Here is a 13,787-nt window from a genome sequence, read left to right as displayed (position 1 = left end):
CAGATCGAGCGGCGACGTGGTCGGAGAGGATGGATCGAGGGCGACGGCTCCGGAGCGCTCCGGCTTGACCTGGATCACGCCGACGACGTAGACGAGGTGGGGTGGCGCCTGGACTTGAGGGGGCGGCGGGGCTTGTTGGCGCCCGGCGAGGAGGAGACGAGGAGGTGACAGCGGAGATGGGCGGCGACGGCGTCGGGGGCGCCAGAGGAGCGACCCAGATCCGGTCGGGGAGGTGGAGGCGTCGAGGAAGAAGCGGTCCGGTGCGGGCGGTCTAGGACGGGGAGGTCGAGGTGGAGAGCGACGGTGGCGGCTCCGGCAACGCGGTCTCGGGCGGCGGCATTGGGGTCAATTCCCCCGATCCAATCGGGGGCAGAGGAGGGGGAGATGGATCGTGGTGGGGGGAGTGGGAGGTGTCGGTGGGGCTTACGGGTTAGGGTGAGGGGTGAGGGGCCATATAGGCCAGGTAATGGGCTGGCCGGCTAGCTGACTAGCTGGGCCGGTTGGCCCAGTGGGGGGGTCCCTCTTCCCCTTTTTTTGTTGTTGTTTTGTTTTTGTTCATACCTTTTCTTTTTATATATTTTTCCTGTACTGTTTTCTTTTAATTTTGTTAGTAAAATAGTTTTACAAAGTATTAAACTGGCTTCATATTTAGAGTGGCAAAATGAGACACGGTCACAAAAAGTTTGGTACCTAAATGAAATATTTTGCACTTCTATAATTTTAGAAGGCATTTAAATATTTGTTTTTAGCCATTTTTTTAATTAATTTAGAGCCTTTAAACTTTATATCAAAGTTTGGTTTCTCCACCATAATTATCTATGCATCATCTGGTACCTCTAGAACATTTTAGTTTTATTGTTTAAAAACTTTTGTTGTTTGCCTATACTTTAAATTTGAATTTGAATCGGTTTCGAACTAACACGAGATTAGCGATAGTAATCGAAGTGACGTGGTATCATTAACAGAGAATTACTGTAGCTTAATTATCCGGACGTCACACCGCCTCCCGCGCATGCAAACCCACATCGCCGCCTCCATGCATGCAAGGCCTGGAAAGGCTGAGACGAGCTATTTACTGCGGTCTCAGGCCTAGACAACGAGACGGCCCAACGGTCCATCCAGCGCGCTCAGTATTTGTTAGAAAAAAATCTCCCAGCCAATCAGATTGCATCTAGCGGATTGCCTCCCCCCCCCTCCCGCAGATTCCTTCTAGAAGGGTTAGATCGACGGCCCTTGATCGCCGCTAGGGTTAGATGAACGGTCCTTGTTCAGCGCTAGGGTTAGCGGGGTTTGGAAGGGGTTTGGAGCAGTCAAAGCTATGTTTGACCAGATTTCAAATGAGAATAATAAATTAAATAAAAATCAGAAAAATAAAAAACCTGCGCACATAGTCTTCTTATGTCATATATTAATGATTTAAGTTGATAAACAAGCTTTACATACATTTAAATGATAAGTTCATGTGTATTGTGTGATATCTCAAGTATCTCAAACTCTCTTGTATGAAGTGAAGAGAAGTGTTTTGAGGAAATGAACATAAAAATTTCAAAAAACTCACCACAACTTCATTTTGGAGTGACTAAGAAGGATCTAGGCTTAGTTTTTCATTTTGATGTTTTACACTTGTTTAAATCTTGATCAAAGTTAAGTTCAATCAGAATTCAAATGAGCAAAACAAATTAAAAAAAATCAAAAAATGGAAAAACTAGCGCACATAGTCTGTACATATAGAATGTATGTGTAGGAAAGTTATTTGACTGATTTAGACAAAGTCGAAAAAAACCTTGCTTAGAAATGAGGCCGTTTACCCTACCTTCGAACCCCTCTTTTTAGCACATTTTTCATGAAAATTACAAAAACCTCACCACAACTTCATTTTGGATTGACTAAGAAGGATCCAGGCTTAATTTTTCATTTTGATATTTTAGACTTGTTTAAATCTTGGTCAAAGTTAGGTTTGACCAGAATTTAAATGAGGAAAACAAAATTCAAAAAAGTCAAAAAAAGGAAAAATCATGTGCTCATTCAAACATCATCCGACAGATATTTAAACATCATGTCAAACATACTTCTAACATAGGTCCAACATCATCCAACAGAAATACAACATGTCAAGTGATAAATGTTTCATAATACAACATCATCCCTTATTCATAATGTTTCATAATTATTCATAGATAGCGTTGGGGCTTCTGTCTGTTCCTTAAGCTTCTTGCCATCACTTTGCTCCTCGTGCACCTTGTGCTCATTGCTTCTTCCCTTCTTCTCTTGGTTGTCGGTACCTTGCACGTCTTCTTCGAACCTATCATAGAGCTGTGCAAAACATAAACGGTAATGAGATCATGTCAAGTGATAGATGTACAGTAGTACTAGATCGTTGATGGCACGCGTTACCGCGCCCATCTATTTGTACAATAAAATAGTAGATTTTTTTTTGTAAATACATGGTCATACGAAACATATTAAGATTACAGAAACCATAACCTTATATTAGTAAGTACTGGGGAAAAACTTGCATATACATGGTCGTAAAAGCAAGGTTGACATATACAAATTGCCTTGTATGCCAACATAAACAACACCATATGTAGGTAATATAACTAATGAGTATTGTTAAGATGAATAATAAGCATAAAATATAAATACCTAACAGGAACATAAATTGTAATTATAGATTGTATACATGGTGCATTAAGTAAGTCTTCGCACGCCTCTACGTGAAAGGTCGCCATGCGGCAACAAAGAAGAATTAGGTGAGCCTAATGCACCTAGCCTTTTCTTGTTGAATGCATCTTCCGCCGCTGCAAGCGAAGCAACAACACCTACTGATAGATAAAAGAAATGTCCAGAATGAAGGGAATCCCCTGATGAATAATGCCAGTGCTGGTGATCATACGAACCAGTATACATTATGTAGTGGCAAGTACTGTTGTACACTACACTGTCTCCTCAGTTGGTAGTTCTACGGCTAGAGAGCACAATTGCACATGCATAGGCTAGTATGGCTGTGCATAATATGGTGATAATTTTATGGTCAGTTTTTGCACTGGGATTTTCAACCAAAGCGGAATGTACGTTACTGACAGATTCGTGATTGTTGTGTGCCTGGCGAGATCTGTAGCTTACCATTAGGGCACGTACCTATCTATTTTTACAATAGAATGATAATAACTGTCAAAAATATAATATGACCTTTATAATCTAGCAATATGCAAAAGCAAATATATACTGAAAGATAAGTCAAGAAATAATTTAGGACTACGCAGAATGAAAAATATGGCTCTCAATATATCTGAACATGAGAAAAATAGAAGTGAATTAATACACACCATGAATAGTCATTCATAACGGCGAATCAATCTTGCATTTTTTAGGGAGGATCTCAAATGCATAGTAAATTCTAATGATTGTTTGGTTCAATCAATTTCTAAACCTTTGCTGTAGAAAATACAGGTTTAAGTTTCAGTGCAACAAGGTATGGTATAAATATTCACCAGCTAACATAAAAATGGGGATGAGAAGAAAAACTTGAGGATACAATTAAGGCAGTTTAATTTATGAACATGGCATGTCATCGCAGACTCTTAAAGCTTGCACTGAGCCTATAGTATTTGATCAATATTTGTGATCGGTAGCTATATGGAACACCAAAATTATATAGCAGTAACTTATTTCCACCACAGAGATACTCATGATTACACACCAACAACAAATTAACAGACCATATAATATACAGAAACGGTGCCATCCAGTGGCCAGTAATATCAAAACAAGCGCTTAGATCACATCCTGCCATAACCCTACGTCACATCCACATCAACATCTCATGCACCATCCTGATTGATTGACAAAAAACTACCACTTTAGGGGTTTGCGTCCCACTGAACTATCACTTTTTAAAAAGTGACCGAAAACTACCAAAAAAATTTAATTTTGTGACTAAAAACTACCATTTTCGGATAATGGCAAGTTTAGATAATTTAAACATGTTTATGATAGGTGGGGTCCGTCTGTCAGGGCTGATGTGGCAGAAAAGTCAACTACTCCACACGTCCATCTTCTTTCTCCTTCCCCCTCTCTCTCCCAGAGCCGCCTTCTTCTCACCGGAGCGCAACCTCTTCCCAGGCACCGCCGCGCACCACCCGAGGAGCAACCTCCCCAACTCCTGCGCCTTCGTCCTCGCGCCGCCGCGCGCGTACCTCCCCTCGCCGCCACCGCCCACCGGGTGCGGGCGCCGCTCCTCTGCCTCCCTTCCCCAGAACGGATCCGCCTCCACGACGGCTGGATCCGCCTCCCCCGCGGCATGGGGGTCAACTTCGACCTCCCCCGTCGACCGTCACGGGCGGGATCCGTGCGCCGACAAGCTACATATCCTGCCCAGCCTCTCCTACCCCACCCGCATCGGCGAGCAGAGGGGAAGGGCCCCCACCACGCGCGCAGTTGCTCTTGAAGGTCAACCGTCGCCGGCTACATCGCCCCGCCGCCGCCCTATGCTGCCTCCAGCCGGCACCCAGCCGCCTCCTCATGCTCCTGTAGCGTTTGCCGCCCGGTGGCCTCGGAGGAGAAGCCCGCGCAGCCGCACGCGAAGCCGAGGTTCTGCGAGCTCTAGGCCCTGCTGCCGTCGCCCTCGTCGGCCTCCCTTCAAGCTGGAGCTTGTGGTCAGCGGCAAGGAGCAGCAGCACCACAGATCCGGCCTTTCTCTCGCCACCGGCGACGACCGCCGAGGAGTCGGAGCTCAGCAACACCCTCCTCCCATCCGCTCGAACGGGACATCGAGGCTCACGCCCGTCACGAGGCTCGGCCGCAGTGTGCAAGCACCACGACGAGCGGCTCCTGCAGCGCGAGCACCTTGGCGAAGCACCTCGGGCAGGGGAGGCGCGCACCTCGCTGGCGTCCTTGGTGGTCGTTCTGGGCACGCGAGGATGGGCGTCTCGTGGGCCATCTTCCTCGGTCAGGAGTAGCAGGGGCGTCTCCCCGGCAGGAGCGTCACCGGAGTTTGACCTCCTTCCCTCCCATGCATAGAAGCTGTTTGTGAAAATGCCAAAGAAAGATAGAGAGAGGAGGAAGAAGAATGACATGTGGGTCCCACCTGTAATAACGGTCAACTGGACGGTCAACATGTTTAAATCATTTAAACTGGCTATTATCTGAAAGTGGTAATTTTTAGTCACCAAATTAATTTTTTTGATAGTTTTCGGTCACTTTTTAAAAAGTGGTAGTTCAGTGGGACGCAAACCCCTAAAGTGGTAGTTTTTTTGTCAATCACTCCACCATCCTCCATGAATTTACATGAACCAATTGTTAGAGCTAAACTTATATTTTCAGATCCAATTCCAGTAACGGAGTATTGGATGGACCAAATTCAACTAATACTGATTTGTTTCAGCAATACAAATATGTTAACTGTTGAAGTGACTTTCAATTACAGCCCTATGCTATTCCTACCGGCTTCATCCAAGAAACAACGTGTCTTGATGTAAGGAAGAAGAGGTGCTGTAAGTCCTACAGCCACATGTAATTAGTGTGAATCAGTAAATCGTATATCTTGTTTAGAGCTTATTCTCAACAATAGTCAATAGTAGCAGTGTTTGAGACTCTGGAAAATCGTGGGCACACATACATGGATAATAAGATGAGATATGTGAGTACATTTATACTAACCTGGGGGGCAACCTAACTAACCACAAGAACCAGTTCGGCAGTTCCAATACCTCAACCGAGATGGGAGAACACCTGCAGTATCAATCAGAAGGGATATAGCTCAGTAGTAGTAGCAACTGGATGGAAGATGTGAGGAAGGAGAGGTGATAACTTTGCAGCGGCAACCTGGTGAGAAACATGGTTAGCAGAGGTGACATTGCCAGGTAGGGAGGGGAAGGAGGAGTAGCATGGTGGAGATTATATAGATGCACATCGACTAAAGAAAGAAGATCAATCGAATAAAGGAAGAAACTGAATCAGAATCGTAAGCGACCTGCAATAATCGGTTGACGGCCAGTAGCGCACATGAATTGCGATTAATGCCACATCAACTGCGATGGATTGCGTCCTAAATCACCGGCGGGTGGATTCTAATTGCAACCGACGCCTCGGCCCCCGTCCCGTGGCATCACCGTCGCGTCGTGTGGACCCGCGACACAAGAACTGGATCACGCCCACTGGGATGTGTTTCCTCGCTCGGTCCAGAAGGGTGGGTATGCTTGCGGTGGATCCCCTCGCGCGCCTGCCGTCGACTGAATCCCTCGCGCGCCTCCCCTCCGCTCGATCGACGCGGCCGCCGCATCCTCTGTATCCAGCGAAGAGATCGCTATTCTGGACCTTCATTACATAAACGGGCCGAGAAAACAGGCCCAATATACCAGGGCCCACGGTTTCGGCCTCTGGAGCAGCAGGCCATTAGGGCTGGGCCAACAATTGAAAGATGCGCTGGAGGTGGCTGTATACATCAGATCTGACGGCCAAAAACATCCAAATCGGTAAAATGGACGATCAGAAATGCAAAAGGCTGAGAGGGCTCGCTTTAAGTTCAGTTATACTGTCCTAAATTTGACCCTTGCAAGATTTACATACCTAGAAGAACTCACAACAACAAAAGGTTGGTCACCATTTGAAGCCTCACTTGAATCATCATTTGGAGCCTCACTTGGATCACCATGATCATCATTTGGAGCCTCACTTGGATCATCATTTAGAGCCTCACTTGAATCATTATTTGGAGGATATTTTGGATCATCGTCAAAATCATGCGGCTGTTGACCATCATCATTTGGAACCTCGTCAAAATCCTCATCTGATGAAACCGGCTGTTGACCATTATTTTCATCATCTATTGAGGCAACCGGCTGCTGACCAACATTTTCATCGAAGCCTTCATCGAAACTCCCTCCGAACGCTGGATCTACTGTGTAATTACAATACTTACCAAAATGACCAGACCCACCACACCTTGTGCACTTACGCTTCCTCGCACCAAGTCCAGCTCCTTCACTGCGAGGTCTGATTCGACTCTTCCTTGGTCTACCTGCTGCTCTCTTCAGAACTGGAGCGCAAAGCTTGAATCCAGGGTCCACCATGTCCCATTGTTGTTTTCCCTCCATAGCAGGCAAGGCATAAGCATATGTGGCTTTGAACCTTACAACAGAGTAGTAATCATGCACATACTGCTGTATGTTTCCTGCTGGACCTGCGAGAGAAGTGATGAAAAACAAGGCATGAATGCATGGCAACCCAGTTATCTGCCATCGCCTACAACTGCAAGTTCTAACTTCTAAATCCACTGGATATCACCATTCTCTCTTCTCTTTATCCAAATATGATATCTCTGTTGTGGTACCCGAGCAAAGAGTCGTGTTCATTTCCAAGCCTGTTGTCTTCTGCTTCAGTTCATTCATCACTGCAAGGATGATAATGTGGCCCATGAATTTTGCCTCGGCTATTCCTGCACGATAATAAATTTTTTGCATGTATTCTATCCTTATCCTGTCAAGCAAATCCACCACATAATGACCCTTTAGTTTCCGGATCGTTGAGTTGAAAGACTCTGCTAGATTATTGTGCACATAGTGAACTTTGCCCACTTCACTGAATTGGTTTCTGGCCCATAACTTGGAGTGGTGTGTTTCCAAGTATTCTTTCACTTTGGGATTCATGTATAACTGCCTCAAATGGTAGTCGTGCTTCTTCACACTGCAAGTCAAAGATGCTGGCCATAAATTGTCGGTATACACAGTTTCTTTGAATTTCTTCATGAAATTTGCAGCAAGGTGACACATGCATTCCCTATGCTCTACTCCAGGGAACACATTGTTCACGACCACTTCTAAACCTTTACAGGCATCTGTATGAATGACCAACCCATTGGGATGTGCAATAGCCCGGCGCAGATTATACAAAAACCAAGTCCAGCTCTCCTCAGACTCTGTCTCCAGCACACCATAAGCAATTGGAAATACAAAACTGTGTGCATCAACTGCACAAGATGCTACTAACTGTCCTTTAAACCTCCCTGTGAGAAAAGTGGCATCAATAGCCAAATAAGGCCTGCAGCCTGCCAGAAAACCCTGGCGACAAACCTCAAAGCAGACAAAAACCCTCCTAAAGCATTCCTTGGTCTTTGTCACTTCCTTGAATGTGCACTCCACGGTGTGGTGATCAATATCTACAATACTACCTGGTCTTGTCCTCTCCACTTCACCTTTGAATGAATACAACAATTGAAAACTTTCCTGCCAGTTACCATAAACAGAATCCATAGCATGTTTTTTACCATTGAACAACCTCATGTATGGTAAATCTATCTTGAACTTATCTTTGATGTTCTTCTGCAATTCCTTTGGACCCACTTGCTGGTTTTCTTTCACCCACTTCTTTACTTCTTCTGCCACCCATCTTGACTTGACTCTACTGATTGTATCCTTCCTAAGGGTTGATTCCTAGCATGTGTGCTTAAAATGGTTCACTTTGACCTGAACATTAGTGCTATTCCACATTTTAGATGCGAGTAGCCTCCATGGACAACCCTCAGTCGGACAGTGCACTCTGTAACGTACTTGATCGCTCTTGTCAACTTTGAAAGTACGTTCTACCTTGATGCAGTATGTCACAAGTGCATTTCTACACTCATTCATGGATGCAAAAACTATACCTTCTTCCATATGAGGGTTCAAAGGGTCCCATTCAACAGCTGCAAGGTCTTCGTCCTCACCCATCGCGTCATCATCCACATGGACTGCATTGTGAGCCTCATCTTGGTTTTCAGTCCGAGGTGCTCGTCGTAAATTCCGAATAACATTAGAATATAGCTTCTCTTCATCAACCCCAGAATTGTAGCCATCAGGCTCCACTTCAAGGGGGGCCCTACTGCTGTTGCCCACACTTGTCGAGCCACCACGTCGCCGTGCACCAATTGAATTGTTCTGGCTAGAGATGCCATTACGATGACTTGGTTCTCCCCGAGATGTTGCACCCGCCATCCTAGGTCCAAATGCCTGCTCAAGCACATCAACTTGCGGCCTCACATGAAAATTATCTTTCTCTTTATGCCTAACAAACATGGTAGCTAGCTCTTCATCATTACTAACTGTCACCCAATTCTTTTCCCCATCATAGTATTTGTATACCACTTCATCAAGCAAACCTCAAGGATATTGGCTACAAATTACCTCCCCAAATTTTCTAAAACCCCAATTACTAGCCATTGGCAACCGATAATCAAAACCTCCTTGGTATTTCTTCTTATCCTTTGCATCGAACATGTACCGGTCCCTTCTAATGTGCACCATGAAAGCAAACCGCAACTCCATCCTAACCGGCGAAAAACAGACACGCAATCAGCACATTAATTGGGCAAACCTACTCGAATCGAGTGTTCAAATGCATAACTAAGCTCAATCTAAACAAGAGGCGAGACTTACCCCTCGGGAACCTAGTCGTGGACGCGGCAGATCTTGGGCCCAATTCCTGCCTCGCCAATTACTCCGGGGTCGCCGTTGCTCACCATTTCTCCCTAGGGTTCTTCCTCCTAGTTCAAATAGCTCCAACAGCCCCCCACCTTTGAGCGCTCCGGCCGGGCGCACGGAAGGAGGCCGCGCCGCGGATCGAGCAGGTGGTGGGCGCCCCACCCATGGCGTCACAGGAAGGTGGTGGGCGTCACAGGTAGCCGTGGAGCGTAGGCGCAGTGCGGTAGCAGCGGAGCAGGCCGTGCAGCTGGTGGCGGGGCAGGTGCTGGCCGCAGCGCAGGTGGCGGCGGCGGCACAGGACAGCCGGCCGGGCGGATGGGTGTGAGCTAGAATGATTTGGGGATTTAGTTGCACGGGCCTACATGTCAGCTCCGGACCCACGTCCACGCGGTCCCACGTGTAAGCTCCAGACCCACAACCACTAACACCGGCGGATGAAATGGACTCAAATATGGCCGTTTGGCCTCGTCATAGTTGTTGTGCTCGGACTAGGGGCAAAACTGAGTACAATTCGCATCTGAGGGCAAAACTGAGCACATGGATACTACCGAGGGCAAAAGGATAATTAACCCTATATTAATTTATAGAGAATGTACATTTTAATCTTTGTATTAATGCAATGATACACAATGCTTTTGCGTATTCAACCAAAAGTGCATTGGGCTAGGTCCTGTCTCAAGGTAATCACATTCATTGCATTATAAACCTACAAGGAGTACCGGATTTCCTCCATAAAAGGGTAATATTTATGGATTTTTGATACACACGGCATTAGTGTGAAGATATATTTTCTAGAGAAGCATAGGGATGGTGCATAGTGAGGACAGATGGATAATTTCGGTATGGACAGTGAGAGTATCTACTCCGATAACTGTCGTCGTTGTGAGATGCTTGAGAAGCCATGGATCCGCCACACCGTTGGCTAGGAGTGGAAGCTCGCCACCTCGGCTATGGTTTAGGTTAGGGTTTTTAGTCCTTGCAGGAGCAGCGCTCGGACGGATGGCGGCGCTTCATCATCAAGTTGGGCTTTTGGGTTTCTATCCTCCTCGAATTCACCCCTTAGGATGGAGTCGACGAAGGTTCGGCGTGGATAAATGCCATCTTTTTGGGGCGGCTAGGTTAGGATTTCTCGCCGTACATGTGTAGTGACAAGATCTGTTGTCAAGTGCTACAGATTGATTCAAGGGTTCAACGTCGATGACTGCAGATTCAGGACATGCACCGACCCTTAGGGGCATGTACTGGAAGAGTTCTCGGTTGTCATCGACAAGGTCATGTCAACTTCAGTATGGAGCAGCGACAACGACGCATATGTGGCTTTTTCTGACGATGGTAGTGGTTGCATAGTGGTCCAGGGAGTTCAATATAATTTTATTATGTATGAGATGTTTTGTACATCTGATGAATTTTTATTTAATATAAGACATTTTTGCAAAAAAAGGAAGTACTTATAATAGAATGGTAATGTCTCATGTGTTCCGACGATACTTTGCCACAGGTCTCTCCTCGACACAACTACATACATGGCGGTGCCTGGTGGTATAGCGTTTCCCTATTCCGTGGGCGTAATGTGTGTCGAGTGTGGACAAAATTAAAACAAAATTGGATGGAAGAGGGTGAACCAAATGTGCAACCCTAGAAACTATTGGGCTAGCCTAATGCTTCTTTTTCTCCATCGGCCTTGGGAAGGTTATGGAAGCTTCTTGATACCCTGCTCCCCTGATGCATAGCGCACGGCTCAAGAGGCGAGGATGGCCCATGGAGAAAATGCCATGTTGATTGAGAAGATTATAGGCGCATGAAGAATAAAGCTTGAGGGCCGAGAAGCGAACTTCAATGCTCACAATATTGCTAAAAATTCTCTAGACCAAGTACCAGGTCGCCATGTGTAAGGCTTTTCGACCCAGGCCCCGAGCTAGGTAAACTCTTCTATAACTATTAATAAAGCTCGGGTGATTTCTCCAAAAGAAAAAGAGGCTAGGTTTCTTGATCTCATGTCCTCTTTTTTACCTTATATAGGCCCGGCTGAAAATTTCAATCTGAATTACACGGCAAACTAGTTAATGCAAAATTTTCATGTATGTATATGCTGGAGTTATTTACCCAAAACCATCACACTTGGGGCTAGGGTAACAAGTCAGTATCAGATTTGAGCCAGGTCACAAAAAACCACCAGTTCCGAGCCTAATACGTAACGCGGAGCACTGACGGGCTGATTTGGTCGCGAAAACAGCGAAACCGACAAATGGGACCCACCTGTCAGAACGATGTGGCATGCCTAAGGCCCACCTGTCGGCCTCTCTCTCTCTCTCTCTCTCTCTCTCTCTCTCTCTCTCTCTCTCCCCAAGCACCTTCTTCCCCACCAACCTAGCCATATCCATCGCCGCCGCCGGAGCCTTACCCCGGCGAGCCACCCCACCACCAGAGAGCCTCCCCGCCGCCCTAGCCACCTAATTCGCCGTCCCAGCCACCTACAACCCGCGGTCACAAGCCACTACCCCGGGCAGGATCCAACCCCAGCCGCACCTCCAGCTCTTGTCCGCCCCGCCACCCAAACCACTCCCGAGCCGCTGTGGCTAGCCGTCTAGGGCCGCGCCGCCACGCGGAGGGCTTCACCGTTGTCAGAGTCAAAGGCGTGGCCACGCGTGCTAGGAGGTGTCTCGATGCCAAGCACCTCTTCGGGGCCAAAGGTCGTCGGCGCGCTTTGGTCTGGGAAGCCACCATGGACACCGCCGCGAGTGTGGCCGTGGCCTTGGCGCTCCACGACGGCGCACGCGGCAAGGGCCGCGCCGCGAGCATGGGCATGACTAGCACGCTCCACCACGGTGCACCACTGACCAAGGCCTCTGGCGGTCACCGTGAGCACGGGCGCGACCATGGCGCTCCACCATAGTGCATGCGAGCATGGGCACGGCCAAGGCCAATGGGCGAGCGCCGCGAGCACGAGCGCGGCTAGGGCCTCCCGGCGGGCTGCGCGAGCACGAGCGCGACCAAGGCCAATGGGCGGGCGCCGCGAGCACGAGCGCGACTAAGGCCTCCCGGCGGGCGCCGCGAGCACGGGCGCGGCCAGGTCTCGGGTGACTGTCGGCTAGCAAGGGCGGCGAGCGGCGCTGGTGACGTGCGGTGTGCAGATGTCAATCAGCGCACATTACCTGTTTGTTGAAATGTCCAGGAGGAAAATGCCTAGGAGAAAAAGGAAAATGGAAAAAAGATAAACACCTGAGTCATTTACAGGTGGGACCCTCGTCCGACTCAGCATATTGTCCACACAAGCACGCCACGTCAGCCTGGCAGGTGGGCCCAACTTGTCAGTTTCATTGTTTTCATGAGCTTATTAGACAATCAGTGCTCTTCGTTAGTCATTAGGCACATAGTTGATGGTTTTTTGTGACCTGGCTCAAATCTAGTACTGACTTGTTACCCTAGCCCCAAGTGCGGTGGTTTTGGGTAAATAACTCTATATACCATTGGTTGATTTGAGTAAAGTCTCCCAAAACTAATAAAGCTGATATTTGTGCTTGGGCGCTAAAGAAAGTTAGGGCTGACATGCAGGAAAATGCATGAAAGTTAGCTAGGTCATACTAACATTTTCAGGAGTTAGCCATGTACATTTTCTTGCTTTATGCATTGACGTATGGGACCGGCTACCGGTCAGTTGACTGAAAATAAAATTTAGGTCAGTGGCCTGACCCAAACTTGTTTCAGTCGTGCACAGTGCACTTATCGAGCTTCATACTCATGCATGTGCATGTTGCATGGCATCCTACGGCTTAAATTTTGCCAACTGCGCTGGCTGCATGCAGCTGCACTTATCGCGTCGAGAGCAAGTGAAAGCCATGCACGCCCACAACTCCAACTTGGAGCCTCCAAGCTAACTGGCCCATCCCTTTTTCACGCTTAGATGACTTAGACTTTCTCACACTGATTAACACAAGTACTCTACAAAGTCCTGCTCCCATAGTAGTTCCTAGAAGCACATAAAACAAACAATGACAGAAAATTGCACACAATTCGCATGGAAAGTGCAGCTTTTCATAATATGCAAAAATAAGCATATAGTAGTGCAATTTTTAGACAGTGGTATGAATTGTACACACATTGCATAAAAGATGTTATGGGGGCTATTATTTGATAGGCGCCTAGTTTTTTGGGGCATTCTGTCAAATCGTCTCCACCACCCAATCAAGATCCAAAGGCCCAGCCTTCTTCTTTCTCTAGCCTTCTTTCCCCTATACTAATACTACCCCCCCAAAAAAGTTTTCTAGGCAAGAAAGAATTAGTGGCATTGGTATTACCCTTTAAGAAAGAATAAAATAAGAAACTACAAAG

This window comes from Triticum aestivum, chromosome 2A (assembly GCF_018294505.1).
Source record: "Triticum aestivum cultivar Chinese Spring chromosome 2A, IWGSC CS RefSeq v2.1, whole genome shotgun sequence".
In the NCBI taxonomy this organism is placed as follows: Eukaryota; Viridiplantae; Streptophyta; class Magnoliopsida; order Poales; family Poaceae; genus Triticum; species Triticum aestivum.
The sequence above is the reverse complement of the archived record's forward strand: the minus strand, read 5'-3'. Positions refer to the sequence as shown.